The sequence below is a fragment of the Eptatretus burgeri genome, chromosome 7 (genome assembly GCF_056783735.1).
Source record: "Eptatretus burgeri isolate ZD-2024b chromosome 7, Ebu_testis_v1, whole genome shotgun sequence".
Classification (NCBI taxonomy): Eukaryota; Metazoa; Chordata; class Myxini; order Myxiniformes; family Myxinidae; genus Eptatretus; species Eptatretus burgeri.
In genome coordinates this window covers 50364181-50389090 of record NC_140967.1, presented here as the reverse complement: position 1 = coordinate 50389090, position 24910 = coordinate 50364181, and the positions used below count along the sequence as shown (strand labels likewise).

Genomic DNA, 24910 nt, shown 5'->3' with positions numbered 1-24910 from the left:
GTGGGAAAACCTGCAAAATCGGCAGTGTATCAAATACTTGTTCTCCCCACTCTATATATATATATATGTATGTATATTGGAGCTCCCAGACTCGGAGCGGACACTCTAACCATAACACCACCGAGTCTGAGTTCAGTAATAAAAATGAAAAAAGGATTATATAATGTAAGGTGACAGCATGTGACACAAGAGAAAGGGTGTGTTGGAGGGCAATATATGTGGTTGGTGGTTGGGGGAGGGGTAAACAGACAGCACACACAATACCAGGCAACCATCGGTGCAGCTAATCAGGTTTTAGATTGCATTCACAGGGGGATAAGTTAGAAATGAAAAGAGGTCGTGTTAACTCTGGATAGGAATTTATTAAGGCCTCATCTGGAATATTGTGTGTCGTTTTCTTCACCACATTGGAGGAAGGGCATAGTTTCCAGAGATTCATAGAGGGTGCAGTGTGGAGTCACTAGATTGACCCCAGACCTAGCTGTATTCAGCTATAAGGAGCGGTTGAAAGAGGCAGGGTGTTTTACATGAGATAGGCGACGATTGCTTGTGGATCTGTTGGAGATGTTCAGGATAATGAAGGATAAAGACAAAATTAGAAGGGCACTCAATAGAGCACATACCTCCGCCACGCAATGCCTGACCCAAAAGAACATATCAAGCCCATTACAGTATATATTTGAAATATCATGCAATGCAGTACTATATCGTTTTTGGCCCAGTCTCTCAATGGTGAAGAATTACTTCGAGATTAAATAATTCTCGTATCCAGATCCAGATTCGGATCGCCACCAAAATCGAATCAATTTGTGCTTGTCACACACCCAACCTGTCCACCAAGTTTCATCCAAATCCATCCACAACATTTTGAGATATCGTGCTATATATTTGTTTTACCCGATCTCTCAATGGTGAAGAATCACTTAGAAAACTTCTCGGATCCGGATTCGGATCTTCACCAAAATTTAATGAATTCTTTCTTGTCACATACCCAACCTGTCCACTAAGTTTGGTCTGAATCCATTCACAACTTTTTGAGATATCATGCTATACATCATTTTTGGCTCTGTCTCTCAGTGGTGAAAAATCACTTAAAAAGTAATCAGATCCTTATCCTGATTCGGATCTTCACCAAAATTGAAGCAATTCTTCCTTGTCACACACCCAACACGTCCACCAAGTTTTATCCAAATCTGTCAACAATTTTTTGAGATACCGTGCTATACATCATTTTGGCCCTGTCTCAATGGTGAAAAATCATTTCAAAAAATTCTGGCAGGCGGATCCACATCTTCACCAAAATATATTCCCTTTGTCCTTATCGCACACCAAATCTCTCCACAAAATTTCATCCAGATTCGTCCACACTTTTTGAGATATCCTGCACACAAACAAATAGTCAGGGATCCAGACCCATGATTTTGAGATGGACCGGACACCACTTCCTATACTTTGCAGGCCTCGTTTTTTTTTTTAGTTTGGTGTCTCAGGATGAAGAATCAAGAGGCCTGCTCGGGCATCTCGATTGCGAACGCATCACAAATTGTATTTGAACATAGGTACCCACCAAAAAATGAGTGCGATTTTCGGTATCACTAATTTATCAGAAAATGTTTCATAATTTCCTCAAATATCAAGTTATACAGTTAATTTCAACCCCTAGTAAGGACTTTGGCATGATCTTTCATATGCTGAGGCCAAATGTGTCAAGTGTTGCCAATTTGAGGTTGAAAAAATTATTTTTCAGTCAAAATTGTCTGCAAAATTTGCTAAATCAGCAATAAATATTGTTTTAATTTGTCTTAAAATCAACTAAACAACTAATATTATTATTATGTTGTCAAAGGAACATAGTACATGCAATAGGGACCACTGGTCGTCATTATAATAATAATAATAATAATACCGAATATAAATACATGTACATGTGTTCATACACATACATATAACATGTATATACAATGAACATTATTTTGCAGATAACGGTAAACCACACTTTTTTCTTGCTAGAATGGTGGTTTGGATGTGCACGCAACATGAGCAACAGGTTTCTAACACATATTTATTACAGATTATGATCGTTTAGACATTATTATATGTATATTAGGTTGTGTGTTGCATAGCAGTACTACACTCCACAGACACATACTTAGTACATCGTGTATCTACCTATTGATCCGGAAGATGGGACCCGCGATTACAAGTATACAGTTAGTTAAGATTGTAAATAAAATAATTAAGAACTAACACATCTATTGATTTAACATGCATATGCCTTCATGTGAATGAACATTTAAATTACATCCTTGCAGGTGTGAACAATGGCTGAACCTGAACGCAAGAAAAAACGACAGTCCACTGACTTTGGTCGATGTGTGATCTGCCAGCAGTCCTCGGCTGAGACAGTACAGAAACTAACCGAGAAGGGATTCCAATCATTTTTATATGCAGTAACCCACCGACTCGATGATACGGCGCTCAGATTGCAAGATGAAATCACTGCAGGCGAGGAGGATTTTTTGTCTAATGGTCCATTGTGTCATGCCAAGTGCCGAAATGCCTACACAAACAAAAAAACGGTCGCACAGAAAATGAAGTCACATGTATCCAACACAAGTGAAGAAACCGACGGCGGCGCATTGTCCTCCTACATAGATGGCGCATTGTCCTATGATCCGAACAACATCATCTTCTTAAGTTCTCTGCGTGACAAGTACAGGGCTTGGTTGTCAGACAGTGGGGCCTCCCTGAGCTCTTCTCAATCATCATCTATCAAAAAGAAGATTGAGCACTACTACAGACAACATGGTTCACCCATCATGATCGTACCACAGAGAGGACAATCCTCTATAGTCTGTTCATCAGATATGTCAATAGGATATCTTCTTGCAAAAGTCGCCAGTATGAAAGATGAAATAAGTCCCGAAGAAAATGCTGATGAGAGTGAAGACAACTCTACTGAATCGAACGGTATTCATGAAAGGAATATCACCTTGTACCTTTCTGCCAAGTCCTTACAAACAGATATCAAGGCGACAGCTTCGCAGCTAAAGAAAAACAGAAAAGAAGACATCGACACATCTATGCAGATAACATTTGACGCTGCGAATGAACGTCTACCTGTATCGCTGTATAACCATGTGGCCTGGCTGATTACTGATGCAACACCTGAACTTACAGACCCTAACACGAGAGTGCAACTGAAAGAGCAGGAATGCAAGAAAGTCCTCAATTTGGCCCAATATATCAGTGCAGCTGTGGCAAACACTCCAAATCCAAAGCACATTGGATCAGCATTCCATGTATTGAAACAAACAAGGAGTAAAGAGATCGTAACAATGATGAACCATTTTGGAAATAGTATAAGCTATCAAGACGCACAGAGGTACATCACCACTATGGCACAACCCACTGATGAACCAGAACAAGACAAGCCATTAATTCCATATAATTTAAAAAGTGGACTATTCACTCATTGCGCCATTGACAACTTGGATTTTCACGAGCACACTCCAGATGGTAGCACAATGCATGGGACAACGCACAACATCTACCAATATCCAAGAAATACGGATGATCTCTCAAGTACCAATGCTTCAGTACCATTAGCTAAATCCAGAAAAGCTTTTTGTACAGGGATTCAGCCCTTCCATACCAAAGACAGTGGTTTGAAATTGCAAGATCGACAGCGTAGTCGTTCTATGAGTGGTGTAAGCCTGACACACGAAGAACATGCAACTAATTTATTATCAGACCACACAGTTTCTTGGCAGTTGATACAAAACGACTGTTTTCAAACTGTTGACCATGACAGCATCATCTCATGGAATGCCTTTCATGCCTTTTGGTGGAGGAGAGCACATCACAGACATTGATTGGGTATGGGCCATTCTTCCCAGAATCTCCAACAAAACCTGATGTCGTTGAAGCTTCAGTTGTATACTGTATTACAGTCACACAAGCACTAGGCCAACAGCATTGTGTACTGATGTGCGACCAAGCCATATACGAAATAAACCTCAGACTTTAAAAGAAGAAGCCAGATAAATATAAACATCTGATACTACGTATGGGGGGGCTTCCATATAGCTAGCAACTTCCTCGGAGCTCTTGGCAAACTCTTTAAGTCCTCTGGTATTGAAACTCTCATTGTGGAAGCCAAGGTGTTTCTCGGTGGAACCATGAACAAGTTCATGGCTGGCAAGTACAAGATGGTACGATGTCATACTCTGGTGATGTCTACTATGCTGGAGCTGTACTGGGAAGCTTTTGAATCATGGACTCTGGACGAACCTGGTGTTTATCTTGATGTGATGGCGTCACTCAACGCAGCTATTCGTAAGCTAGCAGAAGCAGTAGCCCATGAAGACACCACAGCCGCATTGCAGGCACAAGCCGAGATGATCGCAGTTGCAGACGATGTTCAAAAGTTGTTGTCGGATTTTGAAAATACACTGTGCAACTCGCCAACAGCCAAGCTTTGGATTATGTACATCAACATGGTACTCCTCCTCAAACAGCATATAGCAGCAGAACGAAAAGGGTGCTGGGAGGACCATCTCATGAGGTCGAAAATATGCTACCTTACTTGGTTTCGGCTGGTCACATTTTTTTTTTCAAAAATCTTTATTATAGTAAATTTCATTGTATTCACTATTTTAGGGTAGGTAATTGGTAACAAATACATATATATTCTAAATGAGTATTAATTGACTCTACTGTATCTACGAGAAGTTATTTTGAGAGCACAAAATCAAGTTTAAGATGAATGAAAACATATTTACTGCTGATTCAGCTATTTTTGAGGGTCAATTTGCACTGAAACTTAATTTTTTTTCAACCTCTAATTGACGAAATTTGACACATGTGACCTCAGCATATGAAAGACCATGCCAACGTCCTTACTAGGGGTTGAAATCAACTGTCTAATTTGATATTTGAAGAACTTATGAAACGTTTTTTGAAAAATTAGTGATACCGAAAATCGCACTCATTTTTTGGTGGGTATATATGTTCAAATACAATTTGTGAGATGTTCGCAATCGAGATGACCGAGCAGGCCTCTTGATTATTAATCCTAAGACACTAAACTAAAGAAAAAAATGGGGCCTGCAAAGTATAGGAAGCGGTGTCCGGTAACTCGTAAAATAGCGGCCTTTCTGAGTTTGGATCCCTGACTAAAACAGACAAGCAAACAGACATAATTACAAAACATAGCATAACCTTCTTCACATTCGGTGTCCGAGGTAACAAGAAAAAGCGTCATGCAGATGTCGTGCAAAATCCACCCCCCCCCTCTCCAAAGGTTGCCATGGATACATCAAATTTTCCATTTCATTAAGATTAAAATTGACAATCTTGATCAAAGTTCATGTCAATCGGATGAAAAGTGATTATTTTTCGGATTTAAATTGATGATTTTAGAAGTTTGACTTTGAGTTGACTTTTGACCTCAAAAACAGTTGCTTTCCCAATTCAGTGATGCACTGTGCAGTTGCTCTTTAATTTTCAGGTGAATCGGATGAAATATGATGATTTTTTTTCAGATGAAATTTGGTGATTTTAGAAGTTTGACCTTGGGTTGACTTTCACCATTTGACCTTAAAAATAGTTGTTTTCCCAATTCAGAGTAATGCACTCTGCAATTGTTGTTTGATTGTCAAGTCAATCAAATGAAATATGATGATTTTTCAGATAAAAATAGATTTTATAAGTTTGACCTTGAGTTGACCTTTGACCTTTTGACATCAAAAATAGTTGGTTTCCCAATCCAGTGACGCAATATGCAAATCTTGTTCAAATTTCAAGTCAATCAGATGAAATATGATTTTAGAAATTTGACCTCAAGATAACCTTTGACCTCAAAATCAATGGGCTTCTCAATTGAGACTACCTCTACAACTTGGTAAAGTTTAATGACTATCGGTTTAGAATTGTGACCTGTAGGCGATAAGCAGACAGACAAACAAATAGACAGACAGAATAAAAAATTGACGAAACAATAAAGTTGAAAAATCTTTGATTTTGCAAGTAATAAGGCAGAATTTTTCAGCAGAATAGACACTGACAGGACAAGGGGTCACAATGTAAGGGTAAAGAAGAGGAGAGTTGTGATGATAATCAGGCAGGGGTCTTTCACTTGGAGGGTCTTCTTGAATCGGAGGTAGGGGTCTTCTTGAATGCCAAGACCGATTTCCCTATAAATTGAGATGGATAGGTATGCGGAAGTACAGTAGTTGAGGTGGGGGAGTACTAACCTGCTGGCATGGTTGCTCAAGGTTGATGGGCCTAATGGCCACCTCCTTCGTTTAAGTTCCTTGTATCACGAAGCAAGTGCTCTCCACATTCTATGACCAGAAACTGAGAGCTGAACATTTTTTGAGGCTGGATGTGCTTCAATAAGAAATTGTGAGCAAGCGACCTGGCTGAATTATTTGGTGTAATACCAGACATCGGAATTGTATTATGCAGTCATACATTGAGAACCTGTATAAAGCAAAGAGCTCACTTGTAAAATATGAGTCCTTTGGACAATCTGTTCATGTTTCTTTTGCATTTTAATGTGACTGTTTATTGTGCTCATGATACATTCACCACTCAGTTTCAGTTATTTATTTGTTGAAGTATCATTTGATTCCTTTCGCATTTGTTTGAGGTGGAGTTGGGGAAGGAAAGAAGTAGAGAGGAGAGACAGCGCCACACAGGCATCGACACAGAGAGCTTTAGCTTTTCAGGAGTGTATGCAGCAAACAAATCCTGTATTGACTAACCCAGAGAAGAAGACAGACTAATCATGCTTTGTTTCTTTGTTATGCATTGCAATGGCAAAATGCACACATACTAGACCTGTTTACATGTGATTTGCTGTCACTATAAGAACCTGGTGGGAGTGAAGCAGCAATGAGGTGGTGACAATATATGAATACTAGTGATACCCGTGCACATGCACGGGATAGCAGTACAACATTGCTGGTAGCAGACGACAGACCGTACACGGGGAATGACAAAAATATGCATTGTGCAAAATGCAAGTGGTACTATGGAACGCCAAGACTTCCCAAACATTGTTGGCATGTCTGCTAAGTGCCACAGCAATTTCATTGGGATCATGTAACAGCGAGCCGAGTTTTTAGTGTGCAAGCTTGGTATTATAATAGAGATAATTCATGCAGGCAAGTGTATGGGTCACACAGGAAATGCACATCCTTCTTCATGTGGTGGTGTCGCCATCCTGATTTGGTTTCAGTGGCCCATCAGGAATTTGTAGCACACACAAACGTGACATTGTGGGAGCTGGTGGTGGTGGTAATGGGGAGGTGTGTGTGTGTGTGTGTGTGCGGGGGGGGGGGGGGGGTTGGGGGAGTGGTAAGATAGTCTTGGTCTTTTGAGTAGTAGTAAGATGAGTTGGTCTTTGCTATGAATTCCTTGTCCTTGAGGAGTGAAGGGTATAAGCATTGACCTCAGCTGTTGTGGCATATCTCTGCTGCCAGAGAAATTTCATCATGTGATTTGATTTGTCTAAAACCCTGATGCCATTGTCCTCATATTTGACCTTGCCCCAACACAAAGTGCAATGCTTTTTTTTTCATTGGTTACAGAGTTTTAATTAGATTGACCCTTAAGAAAGGACAACTTGCTTCCATTTGCTTGTGACTGTTTTATGGCTGGCTTGTAAAGATTCGTTTTATCACACAATTTATTTAACTTTATAATGTCAAGATCTGCAGTGCATTTATTTCTGAAAACAAAATACAGCATTTGTCTTCATTTTTTTTCTTTTACTCTTAAAATCAAATTGTTGGTATTTTATTAAGGTGTGAGGGAGAATAAACATTGGTTAACTTAAACATTGCTTTTCTCAGGGATTGTGATTTGAAATGTGCATGTCAACGAATGGAATCACACTTGCTTCTCAGCTGTATAGCTTGGGTTTGAATCTCGACCCAGCTATAAACTGTCATCCTGGTGTTTCACAGGCATGGTGATTCATCAATGTGTGTGTTGTCCCTCGGATAGACGTTAAACTGGGAGTCCTGTCTGCCGGCATTAGTTGGTGCATGTTAAAGATCCCATGGTATCCTTCATGAAGATTAGGCAAGCTATCGCCGGCAACCTGAAGAAATTCAAAATTCCTGTCCAAACCTTAGTCGAACATCAGGCCTGGTCACCCAGTTTGTGAAATGACTTGGGCCAAGCTTCCTTCGGTCAATCTCACAAGGACGTGGGAATAATTGTGGCCGTTGAAGAAGAAGAAGAAGAAGAAGAAGAAGAAGAAGAAGAAGAAGAAGAAGAAGAAGAAGAAGAAGAAGAAGAAGAAGAAGAAGAAGAAGAAGAAGAAGAAGAAGAAGAAGAAGAAGATTTTGGAAATTGGAGAAATCTAACCTCATGTAGTGTATGTTGTCTTTTCAGATGAAATGAGTGCGAAACAATTCTGCAAGTTAGGAGAGGAGTGCAATTGTTTGGCTATATAAGAAGTGGGAACAGATTTCCACCGAGCTGAACTGCTTGACAGGTGAACATTTACACAGTGCTTTCAGACACGTGTACACATGCATGCACATACACATACACACACACACACACACACACGCACGCACACACGCACGCACACACGCACGCACACACGCTTGACAATTGTATTTATGAATTGTAGTGTTGGCTATTCCTAAAATGATTGCTGTAAATGATGTTAAAAGTGAACACAAATGCAATTATTCTTTTCTGGAAACCATTGAAAATCATTAATCACTGTCTAATTTGAAGATAACACTTTTTAAAATTATTTTTGACAATCACAAAGTGTCAAAAAAAGCCCCAAAGTGTCGATTTTCGCCAGTGACGTCACACCTTCAACCAACCTTGATCCAAATGGCGGCTCACATCGAGAAACAGTGTATTTCGAGCTCGGATTCTGATATTGATTCCACCATCATCCGTCATAAGCAACTCTGAAGGTTCTCAGGATGTTGAAACTAATCAGTGGGGTTTTTCAAGAAACTATTGGAGACAAAATGAGTGATGGAAATGCTTTTGTGGGGATTATGGAGCCATATCGTTTTGAGCCTTATGCGAGTGATTTGGACGAAGATGGTGACAATGGAGGTGTTAGTGACGATGAAAATGCAGCCGCATGTTCACTACAGATTGGAAGGTTTTGTTTTTCCATTCAAGTGACAGTTTATTAAAGAGTTTGTATTAATTCATAATCAAACGGAAGACCAAATACTGCATTGGAGTCATCAAAGGGAACCCTAATAAGCAAAGAGCAAAGATGGAGTCATCAGGAGTAACCTGGATAGGATTCAGGTTTTAGCTGCTACTCCACTACCCACAAACCCATCCAGGTGCAGCCAAGTGAGCCTTACAGAAAATTTTCTGCAAGAATTCACTTCTCCTTCAACAGATAGATAAAGAAAGAGAAATGAAGAGTTAAAGATATAAAAGCAAAGAAAAATCAAGAATCATAATGAATAAAGAGAATTGTGAAAAAGTAGAAAGAAATGCGAAAGGAACAAAGGTGTCGGGACGAACCCGGATAGATAGATTTCAGCAGTGACTCCCTTGGCTCAAACACAGCAACAGGTACAAGCTACCAGAGTTCCATCAGTGGGGAAGATAATAAATCAGTTACACTACTCTAGCAGAAACACAGCAAGGACGCGGCAGTGCATGGACACGATACAGCATGGGCACGGGCACTGACACCGCCCAGGCACACTCGGACACTGTGGACAAAATGGGCAACGAATGCTTTGTCCCACTATCGCAGGCTGACTCGGTGTCTTGTATGTTACAGGATCGTCCCATTTCATACTTTCTCGGGATGCTATTTGTATCTGTTACCACCGCTGCTTCTTTTCCGTGATCGTGCTGTGTCTGTAATGTGTTGTGTCCATGCTGTATCGTGTCCATGCTGTCATGCCATGTCAATGTCCTGCCCCAGTCGAGGGGGGGGGAGTGGTGCTCGGCATAGGGGGTGGGGTGATGGTTGAGGGGGCAAAGGTGGGTGTGGGATGGTAAGTATTGTCAGGGTGATGGCTGATGGGGAATTGTTGGAGGATGGTGTAGGGTAGGGGGTGTGGGATGGTGGTGGGCATTGTGGGGGTGATGTGGGATGGTGCCAGGGGGGTAGAGGGTGTGGTGGTGATGGGTATTGTTAGGGTAATAATTGATGGGGGATGGTGGAGGGAGAGGTTGTAGGATGGTTGTGGGGATAATGGAAGTGATGGTTGATTGTGGAGGGGTTTCGGGGGGGGTGGGGGCACCCTGAAAGTTTTCACTTCCTCGATCAAATCCTCTTTGAGGAGTAGATGATGATCCATACATACATACATACTTGCTCTTCACTATAAATTGATGGTGGTTCATTTGACTTGAAGCACTGTGTTGATAATAGATAATTATTTTCAGGTGCTCTTGTGGTAACTGCCTGGCAATAGCAACAGGTGTTCGATTCACCGCTCAAATAGTCCGTGTACATGTGCTGGTTACTCAATAGAGATGGTGTTACAGTTTCGAGCGACAGCTGTTTCTTCAGCTTCATAGTGGGGATAGCATCCTCTCTCGATCGTGGCAGATAACCACAAGATCTAGCCATCTCTTGTTTCATAACATTGCTCTGTAAGATGTTCTGAGCACAAAAGCGAACATTCTGTAGGCTCGATCCACATTTTGGTATTTCAGACAAACCTCGTCCAACTTTGGCAAACTTAGAGTCTTTCGGCCATTGGTGTAGCAGGAAACCATCTCAGTTTGTATTACTGCAACCACCAAAGATGCATCAACTCGGCATATTTGTGGAAAATCGAAAATTATTTGCCGTTTGAGTTAAATCTTATTGCGGTGTAACCTGGAGACAATACGAATGTGGCGGTCGACTTCCAGGTGTTACATCACGGATAATCATGAAGTAGAAGAAGATTTTGACTTTTAATCGCAAAATTATTTTCTTTATAAATCGGAAATTGAGCTCCTGACCACTTGCAAACATTTCGTCCGCAGCCTGATGGAGTATTGCGCTCCCCTCTGGGCTGGTGCTCCTGCCTTCCACCTTTCTCGGCTTCATGCTGTGGAAACCAAGGTATTTCGGCTCATTGGCATCTCCCGCGATGAGGCTGAGTCCTTGGGCCTCTCACTCTCTCATCGCAGGCTGGTAGGTGGTCTTTCTGTCTTCTACTGTCTCCACTCCAGCCTCGCTCCCCCCCTGCTCTCTCTGGGATTTGTCTCCACCACATTTCCGCAGGACGCTCAAGGTCCGCCAACAATCCCCTTCTGGTAAAACTACCAAAATCACGAATCATTGCTCACCTTCACTCTTTCATTGCTCTTTTTTCCCACCTTTGGAATAAATTCCCTCATTCTTTTCAATCCCATTCTTCCCTCCAGGCCTTCAAAACAGCTGTTCACCACCACCTATTATCATCCCCCATCCAAATCCTCGATCTTTTCTACCCCCGATAATCCACCCAAGCCCACCTCCTTCAAATTCCCTGCTTTCCTTCTTGAAAGTCCCTGTAATGTCCATCTTCTATTCCCCATGTTCCCCACCCCATCCCTCTCCCTTCCACAGATCTCCGAATGTCTCTGTTCCCCATTGTTTTGTCTTTCCCACTCCTGCCCCTCTTGTCCTATACCCCCCTTGCTGTGTGTTGTGTGTTCGCTCTCATACAAGCCTCGACAAAGTATACAAAAAATAAAAATAAAAAATCGGAAAGAGACATCATATCTATTTGAGGGGTATCGAGGGATAGATTTGTGTTGAGGTGGGCTGAGTGTTTTAGTTCCCCTTTAATTTCAAAACACACACACACACCATGAAAATATCCACATTTTCGTGGATTTCCCTATTTTGGGGGATTGTTTGAGTATTTTATGAGATTGCAGCAAACGACTGATAATGCAATACAAATTATGTTACAGCCTTTGCGATTAACAGTATTTTTACATTGCATTTATGAAATTAAATTCAGCTGCATGAAACAAGAGTGCTATAAAAGCGAACCTATTGATGCTTTTAAGCAGTCTTAGATGTTTACACATCTGTGTGGCGATCCAAAGATGAAATTGTAATTATAATGTTTGACATAGTATTGAAGTAGGTGATGACTTCATCAGCATGGTGTTATAACACCTTCAATCATGTTGCTCTGTAACTTTCCAATTAAGGCTGTGATTCCTCTTTCTTTTGTTTGTTTGTTTGTTTGTTTTTAATCACCAGTGCCATAATTCACAAAAATATTCCTCATCATTGCACAGCAGCATAATTTGAAGACCCCAAAATGTTTGAATAAAGAGGCAGAAAATCAAGAAGATTAACGTAACCATGTATAAGGTTACAGGTGAGTGATGCAGTGTGACCACTCCTTGGTTTTTTTCACAAGATCTTGACTATTCGTTGTTCACCTTGGCGTCTTGGTTTTCTCTAGGTTTTCTTGGCGTATAGGTTTTCTATTATCATCGCTTTTCCGAAACCGTGTGAATTCTTGGCTTTTTTCATTGGCTCACCTTGCCATTTATGAAAATGAGGAGTGGTCACACTGAACTGATGTGTTATTTTTTTATTTTGTCTTCTTGAGAAGAACAATGAAATGGCGTGTAACCAAAATACTTTTATTGAATATGCCTCAGTTCATACATTGATCATGGGAACCGTCTCTCCCTCCCCCTTTTTAGGTCATCTCTACCGAGATGACCTTATAAAGCCGGACCAAATGTCCGTCCGTACGTCCGTCAACAATTTTTCTTTCCCATCTTGATGAAACTTAGTATGTGGGTAGAGGTCGATGAGTGTTGCACAACGATATAACTTTTGTCCGGGTTCAAGGTCAGGGACGAGGTCACGAGGTCACGTAAGTTATAAAAATCGCCATTTTCAAAACCTATCTAGTCTGCCATTTTACAAGATATTCGGCAACTGTTTATTGATTATGATAGTAAAAAATATTATCTTGTATCCAACCAGACAGATTTTTGAATTTCCTTCCCGTTTGATCGTCACGTGATCTGGAAGATGGCCAAAAACGCCAATGCGATTCGCAAAGAAGGAAGGAAGGAGAAATGAAATATAAATATAAAACACATTTTTAGCCTTTTATATTGATACATTTTCCGCCGAAGGTGCAAAAGTTTCAAAACCCGAAATGTAAACGTCGCCATTTATTTTCAAAATATAATTTCGTTCGCGTGCCAAAATGACGAGTCATCTTTAACCAAACTGCGCAGTAGAACTGCACAGTAGTCCGGTCATGGTGTCTGAGCAGTGACCAGCGTGGTTCAGATTGACTGTGGTTTCTGAAGCGAAGGTGATTGTTAAGAAGTAAGTCGGCGGTATAAATTCGAGTGACTCTATTGGTGATTTAATCACGCAACATCTTGACAACGAATATTCTGGCTGAACGATTGCATCAATTCAGTGCATCAGCAGGGATAATTCGCAGGCTCCTCTCGATCGTGCCGATATCTAACATAATCACTGGCGGACATAGGGCTGCAGGCTGTGTGGCGAGGCCACGGATCCCGGATGAGGGGATAAATGATAAATTATGCTGCATGCTTCGGGCTTTCTGATTAATATATCAATGAGTACGTTCCATAATTAATGAATTAATAATTAATGAATCTGGCGTACAAAATGTTTTTTCATACCTGACATGTTACTTTGTGCAGTGTCACAAAACTTCTGTGGAATTAATAATTAATGAATTTGCTCGCTCTAACGATTTTTCAAACCTCAATATCTCTCAATACTTGACCAATTTTCATTCTGAAAGTTGCATTATAATCAGTGAAGAATAATCTTCAGGATTATCATAATCTCCGAGAGCTAAGCCTATTGTTTCGTTTTTTTTTCTACAACCGGAAGTGAAATGTCCCCAGAGACATATCCAGAGAGTGGACGGACTGGAAAACCACGTATTGCACTTACTGGTGATTCTGATGTGTTACTCCGGGTACTAAATGAACAATACATATTTATTAATTATGTCATTAGGAGTATTATCCTAGTGTATCTCTGTGAACTATTTCAATCTAAACGCTTAGTTTGGACCGTTTCGCGGTTACCTAAACTGAACATTGAGAACTTGTGGTATTCTAGAGATGACCGTCACCCCCACACGGGGGTAATTTTTTGTTTTTATTCTCCCTCAATATTTTCATCTTATTGTGTTTAACTTGTTAAATCTGTGGAGTTGACATTCATGTATTTCTTGTTGCAGCGATTGCTGCAAAAATATTTCCTTATACAGTCCAGTTTTCCAACTGAAGCACTCTGGAGCCAGTAAGAATGTTCTATTTCACACTTTCTTTTGGCAAATTTGCATGTGTAGATTACATTTCTGCTTCTTCTTTTTTTCTTCCTTCTTTTCCCATTGACACATCTGTCCCTTTCATTTACTTTTCCATTTCTCTTGTTTGCATCCAATCATTCACTTTGCTGATATTTATACAGGATATGTGGGAGCGTACCTGTTTAGAATGATATCTGTCTGTTCCTATTAATGTTTAGCAGTACAATAGAATGTTAAAGACATCTAAATAGCTCTCATTTGATTAGCATTTTCTCATCTTATTCATCCTTCAGTATGCGAGTGGTTGATGTACTGTGATGTTCCATTGACGTAAATTTCAAATAGAATTGTTTTCTTGCTGGTTTTGTTTTCATTGTTATCTGTTTTTGTATTACAAGGGAATACAGTAAAGCTGAGGTGAAAGAAAAGACCATTCGGCTCATCACACATGTGCCATATCTCTCTCCCATACCTTAAATGTATTGAAGTGAGCCCACAGAATTATTCAAAGACCTATGTACTCATGCTTTATTCCTGACACAACTCCATAATTTCTCATCCTCATGTTTTATAGGTGTGGCATTGCATCAATGAGTCTATTGTCCTTTTGAAGGAACATTGGGTTGGCTGTACCTGCTTCTCTCATTCACTTACGGATGTGAAATATCCCACAATACCATTCAAAAAGATTGCATGTATCTGCCATTAGTATAGATTAATTATAAATTCCTGCTTTATTCTCTCATCTATGAAACAGACTCCTCATTTCTGTCGTCTATTGCTCCAGTATTTCAGGAGAACTACCCATCATCACCTCATGCTTTCTTCCATACCCACCCGTGAGTTCAAAGGAAGGGGTAAGGTTTCAAAGTGACAAAATGGATGGAAGAGCGATTATGTTGCCCTGACTAGCCCAAATAAGGGGGAAACTGGTTGGTAGCTTTGCTTTCCATCTGCTTGGTAACAGCATTTACTTCGGCATTTTTGCACTGCGAGATATCTAGATACTTGTATAAAAGCCCATCAAAAATGACAGGTTGGAGTTATTTTATTCGAAATATTCAAGGAGACTGGAAAATATGATGTTTCATAGCAAGAAGAAGCATCATTTTAAAACGCTACATGTACAAATCTGACCCAATTTTCTTTGTATTCTGGGATGTTTCGTTTCAACAGTACAGCCTTGTAAGCATGCCACAATCTGAAGTCTCGGCCAATTGTCAGGTGAGCTTATATTTAATTTGTTTAATAGACATCCGACAGACGTAATTTAACACTCGTTTTACTCTGCACGCATTGCACATAACTTATAGCGAATGTCACCTCCCTGCACCTTGTATTTATTGTTATTTTCAAAAACACTTCTGCATACTGCCCTTGAGGCTCTGTTTGGAAATCATCATCAACAATTCCAACAGAAGAGACATAATTACTCTTTTATGGAAATTGTTTTACAAGGCTTTTTTAATCCGAAAAAATAGACCAGAGTGAACACACAGTCGTGTTAAAAGATTGGCCTTTAAAAGCATGCTCAAATTCGTCTTTATGGTGGGGGACAGACAAATACACACTGGGTTTTATTTTATACGAGGCGATCCGTGAACCTGTTGGGTTCCGGTTGTGACAGCGGTTGATGAAAAAAATCATTTAAAAAAAAAAGATAGCGCCAGCGAACTATACCGTTGAGGTTGTTTGCATTGATCAAATTCTCCCAAACAGTACTTGACTGAAATTGATTTTTTTTATAATTTTTTTTCATTGCCCAATTTGAACAAAACTTGATACTGTGCACCGCAGGAAAATGGTGAGTAAGGTGGGCCGAAAATTTTTGCACTCTCGTGTACCATTTTGGCTGTATTTCGGGAATATACATACATACAAGATGAGAGTTTTAGTTATATATATATATATATATATATATATATATATATATATATATATATATATATATATATATATATATATATATATATAAGATAGATATATACATTTTTTTTAACACCCATGCTCCTCGAGCCGAAATTGCTGCGTAAAGCAACCAAGAAGGTCTGCACAAAGTAAGTGCTTTGCTGTATCAAACCCTTCCCATAGTTACTTCACAGCTAAAGAGACATTCACAAATAGTACACACATGAGAATCCTGATGCCACACACCCCCTCAGCTGCCGGACCGGTTTCATCACTTCGTGGCAAATCGTCAGCGACAGCGCAGACAGCAATGCATACCAATGAGTTTCCCAAGCATGTACCACGTGCAAATGTCAAAAACAGTCAATATATAAATCATAAAGAAAGACCCACCCACATCTTTCACCTGTGAATCTGAAGGTTAGTTTAATCCCCCAACCCAATTGTGGTGGACGGGTGGTTAACACCGACCAGGCTCGGATAGCCGAGCGGTTTTCTTTAAGCGGACACGTGATCCTCAGAGATTATTGTACATGCAGGAAGGGCAGGGCGCAGCACTGGCGGAGCAACAGAGGCACATGGATGCACAGCACAAGGGGTTTACACTCTTACTCCACAACAGATACATTGACACAGCAACTTAAAATAAACACGGCGATTTAATGACAACAAAAATATCTACAAGGGAAATTCAAAATGTAATAATAATAACATGAAGTAAACAAGGTTGAAAGTCGAGGTACCTCCACACACAGGGTTAGGGACAGACAAGGGGAATACAAAATGAAAGAAAATCCTCCCTTTATTCTGGCACATAGCTTGGTCCAGAAATGGTCTTAAGGGAACTTTGGAATCGAGGCACTTCATCCTGCATGGGTAGACGCGCCCAAAATGGCGCCGAGTTTCTCTTTTGCAGCGGAAAATGTACGTGAGGTAATTTGTGAGGCGGAATTCAACGCCAAGGCTCAGAGACCGCCGTGCATCTTCTGCGTCGATCTCGCTTGCCGATCCGAAGCACTCTGCAGAATGGCGCTGTCTCTGGTGATATACATGAGGCTTCAAGGTCGGTCTCGCTTGACCCAACCAAGAGTCAATGGCCAGCGTCTTGCTCCACCACGCGAGTCAATTCATAGCATGGCACGAGAATTACGCAGCCAATTTGTCATGCCAAGATGAGAGCAAAGCAAGATCCTCCATCCCAGCCACGTTCTGCTCACAACTACTACTGCCAACCCCACCCTTCTTTCCCCTCCAGGCATGGCTTGCTGGCACGAAACCCGGGAAGGCGGGGCTTCTGCCTGCTTGGCATGTTTTGCCTGCTTGTTGTGGTTATGGTTGTTATAAAAACGTAACTCCTTCATGGCTGCCTTGTAAATGCAAAAACATAGGAACACGTCACAGGGGGCAATCACATACTGGGCGGAATTATCCTTAATCCTTATCTAATTAACACGGCACCACCTCCATGTGGTGACACGCAACACTTTAGCTCACAATTTCCCTACTTATTTTGCATTGAGATGTCTCCTACACGTCCACGGACCAAACAACTCCATCCAATCCTAACTTTTCAATGAAATTCCTTAATCTACAACCACAACCATAACAGTATATATATATATATATATATATATATATATATATATATATATATATATATATATATATATATATATATATATATATATATATATATATATATATATATATATAGTATACACACACACATACATACACAGTGCGGATAGAAAGTCAACACCCCCTTTCAAAATTTTCACCTTTTGTTGCCTTTTTGCCTGGAATTGAATAAGACTCCCCCCCCCCCGCCTTTTGTTTTTACATCCTAACCCACAACTTCCAAGTGAAAAACAAATTAAACAAATTCCAGAAATTTAATTTAAATTATGAAACTAGAATATCTTGGTTTAATAAGTGTCCAATCCCCTGAGTTAATACTTGGTATAAGCACCTTTGACAGTAATTACAGCTGTGAGCCTTTTGGGATAGGTCTTTCACAACATTGCACACCTTGATTGGGCAATATTTGCCCATTTTTCTGAACAAAACTGTTCAAGCTCAGTCATGTGTGGGGAGCATTGATGAACAGCAATCTTCAAGTCATGCTACAGATTTTCATTTGGATTTAGGTCAGGGCTCTGACTGGGCCACTCAAGGACTTTTAGCTTTTTGTTCCTCAGCCACTCCAGTGCAGCATTGCCTGTGTGCTTCGGGTCATTGTCATGCTGAAAGATGAATTTCCATCCCAAAATCAACTTTCTTGTGGAGGGCAGTAGGCTTTGCCCTAGCATTTTCTGTATTTTGCTCCATTCATTTTCCCTTCTATCCCAACAAGTTCCCCAGTCCCTGCTGATGAAAAACATCCCATTAACTTGATGCTGCTACCATCATGCTTCACATTTGGGATGGTATTATTTGGGTGATGTGCTGTTTTGGATTTGTGCTAAACCTAACGTTTTGCATTCAGGCCAAAAAGTTCCATCCTGGTTTCATCAGACCACAAAACTTTTTGCCACTTGGCTTAAGAATATCCGGGAGTGGTTTTTTGCAGACCTCAAACGGGACTCAAGGTGGACTGTTTTGAGTAATGACTTCCTTCTTGTCCACCTATCGTACACACCAGACTTGTGGAGGTCTTGAGATATTGTTGTCACAATCACACACTGATCAGTCTTCACCACCCAGGTCTGTAGCATTTTCAAAGTTGCCATTGGCCTCCTGGTGGCCTCTTTGATCAGTCTCCTCCTTGCCTGATCATCCAGTTTGGAGAGACGCCCTGATTTAAGCAGGGTCTTGGTGGTACGATACACCTTCCACTTCTTAATTATTGCCGTAACTGTGCTCCAAAGGATATTCAAGGCCTTTTAAATATTTGTATACCCATCCCCTGATCTGTGCTTTTCCACAACTTTATCCCAGTCTTTTGAAAGCTCCTTGGGATTCATGGTTGAGTCTTTGCTATGAAGTGCATTACCCAACAGAGCAAACCTACAGAAACAGCTGATTTTATTCTGAAATAATCAGAATCATGACAATTTAATGCAGGTGGAGGCCAATTAACTTGGTGTGTGAATTTTGAAGATGATTGGTTACATGTGAGCTAATTTACAATTGGTATCCTAACACATAGCCAACCAAGATATTCTAGTTTTGTATTTTAAAACAATTTTCTGAAAGTTGTATAATTTGTTTTTCACTTGAAGTTGTGGGTTACAATGTGTAAACTAGGACACTCAATAGAGCACATATCTCCACTATGTAATGCCTGATCCATGAGAACATATCGGGCCCAATACATTTTTGAAATATCATACTATATATTGTTTTTGACCCAATCTCTCAATGGTGAAGAATCACTGAAAAAATTAGGTGAGATTTCTAAAATCCTCAATTTTCACCTGATTGACTTTAAATTTGAAGATGATTTATATTTCAGGTCCCTGGATTCAACCAGCCAATTATTTTTGAGGTCAACAATGACCAAAAGGTAAACATAGGCCCAGGGTCATCAACTCAGGTGGTATTTCTAAAATCCTCAGTTTTCATCCGATTGACTTGAAATTTGAAGATAAGTTGCATGTTTGGTCATTGAATTCAACCACCAATTATTTTTGAGGTCAAATTTGTTTCATGGATTTTTCAAATGTCGTGCTCTGCATGACATTGTCTTCTTGTTGTTCTGTCTGTGTGTTTGTCTCTCAATCGCCTACAGGTCGCAATTTAAAACCAATCTTCATGAAACTTCACCAAGTTGTAGAGGTATTCTCAACTGAGAAGCCTATTGAATTTGAAGTCAAAGGTCATCTTGAGGTCAGATTTCTAAAATCGTCATTTTTCATCCGATTGACTTGAAATTTGAACAGGATTTGCATATTGTCACTGAATTGGGAAACCAATTATTTTTAAGATCAAAAGGTCAAAGATCAATTCAAGATGAAACTTCTAAAATCATCAAATTTAATCTGAAAAATCGTCAATTTTCATCTGATTAACCTGAAAATTAAGGAGCAATTGCATAGTGTATCACAGAATTTGGAAACCACCTACTTTTTGAGGTCAAAGGTCAATTCAAGGTCAAACTTCTAAAATAATCAATTTCAATCTGAAAAATAATCAATTTTCATCCGATTGACCTGAGCTTTGATTAAGATTGTAAATTTTAATCTTAATGAAATGGACAATTTGATGTATCCATGGCAAACTTTGAAGAGGACGGGTGGGGGGGGGAGGGTTGGATTTTGCAAGTATCATGCTCTGCACAACATCTTTTTCTTGTTTGTTTATTTATTTGTCTGTCTGTCTGTCTGTCCAGGCCATAACATTTTTACCATTTAAGCTTCTGTCATCAAATTTTCAGCCATCCTTTATTTTGAGAATATGAAGAATGCTAATGTAAATTTTGATATGTTGTTTTTTTTGGGGTTTTTTTGCTTGTTATTTTTGTCAAATTTAGCTTGAGTCAAAAGTGGCTGTGGATGGGGTTTGCCTTTTCGATGCTATCGAGCTGTTATTTCAGTCAGGACAGCTGGCTTTATATCCATGTTGATTTATATATTCTGGCACTACTTTCACAATCTTTTCATCATATTTTATTTTGCTTGCTTTTTGATTTGTTGTTATTTTATTTAAATGCTCAATAAACTATAACTTTTCACATCCAGTACTATACTATTACAGCATGGCTTCATCTGGTGAAATTAAAAATTGCAGTCATCATTTTCAAAAGCCGTATATCATGAAATAGGTAACTTTTGAGTGGTTGGTTGTACCATAGGTACAAATAATTATTCTTACTCTGTTTAATCTCTGAAACTGTCATAGGTTTTTGTTTATAATATCTTGAACAGAATTTAAACCTGGCAATGGATGGATTTTACCAAGTTCTCTGAAAATATGCTATATTAATGATGTTGGGTAAGCAGTATAGTTAAATATTCAATGTTATGTAGGTGAGAGTGGGCTATTAACATTCAGTGAAGATAAATTCATCATAGAAGACAAAGGCAATAAAAACCGTCACTTATTTGTTGTTTTTGTTCAAACTCAGCCAAACTGATTCCATCTTCAAGCATGGTAGAAAAACCAGATCAACATGTTCCAGAGCTAAAGTGAGAAGTTACAGAAGTTAACAAAACAGACTGATCACTTGGGACAGAGCTCGATGTTAACTTCAGCAAATGCAGGGAAAATTAATTTGTCTGAACCAGATTTTTGCTTGCTGGAACTATGTTTTCCCCACTTAATGAAGACATTTTTTCGATTCAATCCACATAAGTCGAGAGAATAATAAAAAGAGAAAACATTTTTAAAGTTAAACTCAATTTTACGATCTACTTTGCTTGGTTTGACACACGATACGCAGGCTAAATTTTATTTTTCATAAAAGTATTCCCATTCACTGCAAATTAATTTGAATTGGCATGGAATGATTCGCAAGTATCAAGTCTGGATACAAGTATGTCTTCCTGAGTTCCATTTGTCAAACGTCTTTGCTGTCCTCTCACTCAGCAGCGATTTAATCCTGGGGCAGGGTGCCTCTCTTTCCACACTCACCCTCTCCCAGTGATTTAATCCTGGGCAGCGTGCTTGGCTCTCTCCCAAGTCTTCAACCAATGCTCCATCCACCAGGGTATTCTCCCACATCTGGCACTTCAATCGAAATAAACATCAGTTTTGACATCATCTCCACAGACAGGCTATTCCTCCAAACATTCTTGATCTGATTCATAGCAGTGAAATCACACTCACAACTAACAGTGGCGAAGACCAAAATAAGAATCAGCTCCACCACTAGTAGGAGCTTTGGGTGGGTTTTCTTCCCACTCCGTGGCTTTCTGTGGTGAAGGCAGAAACTTGACAATGACCTTCAACTCAGATCATTCCATCTACCTGCATTGGTGTCGATCACAGCTATTCTTGTGAGTGATAGCAAAGGGGTCATGCTCTACATCAGATATGTACTTGATACATACTTGCAGGTATGCATCTGGCAGTACATTGTCGGCCTCAGATACGTATCTTGCAGTACATCTTCTGCTGGTTCTTATTTATCCATAGGGATTCCTTCAACTAACCTCCAAGGGAATTGAAACTCTTGATCTCTTGTTTTTTTATAACTCAGCTTCTGGGTTTTTTTTGTTTGTGACTGTGCCTTATCTTCTTCAGTTTTTATTTTTGTTGATGACTCAATCCCAAAAGAAAGTAATTTTTTATTCCTATTTGAAAAAAATCAGATCGCTGCTTTTTCTGAGACTCGAATATATGCTCGGGCATGAGAAACAAGCTCTTCGACTTCAAGTTAATTAACATGCAAGAGTCTTATCTTGCAATTCTATTGGTCCATCCTCAGAATCTCGCAATACCATTGGTTTGTATTCATGATCTTCCAGTGTCGTTGCTTCATCCTCAGAATCTCACAACATTATTGCTTGCTGAATTCTCAGTTTTCAGAAAACGCTTCATTTGTATTGTCAAAATGTTCTTGTGGTTCATGTTGAGTGCTCAGTTTACAACTATCATTTGAGGTATCTAATTTTTTTTTTAAATGTCTTTGGGGCAGTTTGGTTGGGGGGGAGGGGTGGGGGAGGGTGTCCTTCCCAAAATGGACTTTTCCTTATGGGCTGTTACAAAAGCATTCATGTTGAGCCCTGCTGGGATACTGCCATTCAACTAGCTCCGTAAATGTGGCGAACTGTAAACCCTCCTCCTCCCTTCTCTCCTCCTCGGTGATGGCAAAGGAAACCTCTCACGATCTGCACTAAGAAGAGAAATGTAGCCCTTGCTGGGAAACTGCCGGAACCGCCTGAAACTGCTTATAACAATGTGCATGGTGAGAGCCTCAAGAGGCTGGCCAGATAGCAAATCAGCTCAGTCACAAGGTAAGAGAAGCCGAGGTGGCAGAGACAGAGCGGGGCAGTTGAGGCTCGCAGTTCAGCAACGAGGAGCTGATCCTGAGAGTTGGTTCGCAGGATCGTCACTGAGCAGCTCAAGATGCAGGACAGATTATGGAGACATCGTGTAGAGTTCAGCCAGTGGGATGCGGCAGACCAGAGAGAGAGATAGGACTCAACGCCAGACAAAGAGACCACAGGGCCTGGACCCGCCCGGTGCGAGACACATATCTTACCGCCAAAAAGCTCTGGCATCTAACTCCCCACTTGAACCAACAGCACTGACCTATGCAGGCTTCATGTAGGGATAAGGTTTTTCTTTCATTGTATTGTGACCTCACCCTGTCTAAACTTTTGTGTGGCGAAGGCTTAAAGATGACCCATAAGCCGTCGAGATGTCCTGGGCAAGTGGGATTTATATAGTGTCATGAATAATAATTGTGATACGTGTGCCTTCACCTTTGTTCTCCCTATCCCTCATTACCTGGTTTATTAAACCTGTTCGACAGCATTGGAATGTTGGTCTTGTGCATGGTTCACGATTTAGAATTATAACCGTGGTACAAGTTAAACTCGTGGCCATGGGGAATTTTCAGCAAAACCCTCAAAAGGTTGGAAAATTGCGGTATGTTTCCCTGAGGTTCACTTGGCCCAAAATACTAATTAATTGGGGAAATCACCGGAGGTGCCAGATCTCGTTAGATGTTCTGTACGTCGGAAGCTGAAGCAAAGATCTGTTCGGCTTTCCCGGCAGACAACGTAAGGTCTCTGAGGGCAATCCGTTACGAAATCGATGATAATCCTGGTGGAAGATTTCACCACGTGTCCATCGCATGGTCACCGTTGCAATGTCATTTCTGCTAACTCGAATCAGTGACGATTGCATCGGATGTCATTTGACAGCTGAACGACTGTTTGACTCTATTTTTGTTATGTGTGCTTTCACATTGTGTATTGTTTAGCTTTGTTACTTGTGGTATTTGTTAGTACACACTCGCGAAGCGAAAATTGGGTTTAAGTGATCGGTCCCGTATGTGCATATCTGCATTTTGTCCCTTTTTTCTGGAACCACCAGTCGGATGACACTAAATTTTCACCATCGGTTTGACTACTGATGTAGAATGTTTTAATGATAATTATGACGTTATAGGTCATGCTGGAAAAAAATGAGAAACATTGGACCTCTGTATCTCTGAAACCTCTCCATGGAAAAAATTGTACTCCCCCCATGAGTACATATCAAGCACTTCCCATGAGGAATAAGTGTGATTTTTTAAAAATGTCATTGGTGCCTTCATTATGACATCATAATTGGATGCGTAGAATGCTACATCCGATCAGTATGAAAATTTTTGAGGGTCATCGAGGGATAAATTGGTCAACAGCAAAAAAACGATTACATCAACGGTAACATGGTTCGGCAGATATGTGTGTAAATATATATATATATATATATATATATATATATATATATATATATATATATATATATATATACATACATATATATCCATCCATTGGAACCATACTCTGTGCTGAGCATTGGTGCTGCTTAAGCAGTCTCCTTGACTGTTGGACATAATCCTGGAATGGGTCGCTACTCCGACACAGTATACCAGCATGCTGGCACTCATTTTGCCGACCTCGGAAGGATGACAGGATATAAAAGGATCCTCCGAGGATATAAAATATATTTTAACCTTCAAAAATCTTCTCCAAAACAGCTGAACAGATTGAGGAGAAACTTTGCAGGTCTGACCGCCTAACCATGAGGAACACAAAATTCCCCACCTATGATGTCATAGT

General features: G+C 40.1%; 1 long non-coding RNA gene across 20 annotated transcripts in view; it reads left to right on the top strand.

The window, feature by feature from the left end:
• LOC147023245 (uncharacterized) overlaps positions 1-24910 on the top strand; it is a 232480-nt gene that overhangs the window by 163171 nt on the left and 44399 nt on the right. For 12 of the 20 annotated variants that reach the window (XR_015060093.1, XR_015060088.1, XR_015060101.1 and 9 more), the window contains 3 exons: positions 8410-8512; positions 14217-15127; positions 15465-15512. This is a non-coding gene — a long non-coding RNA (uncharacterized LOC147023245). The remainder of the gene's footprint in view (positions 1-8409; positions 8513-14216; positions 15128-15464; positions 15513-24910) is intronic. The other 8 variants (XR_015060097.1, XR_015060100.1, XR_015060103.1 and 5 more) reach the window with 7 other exon arrangements.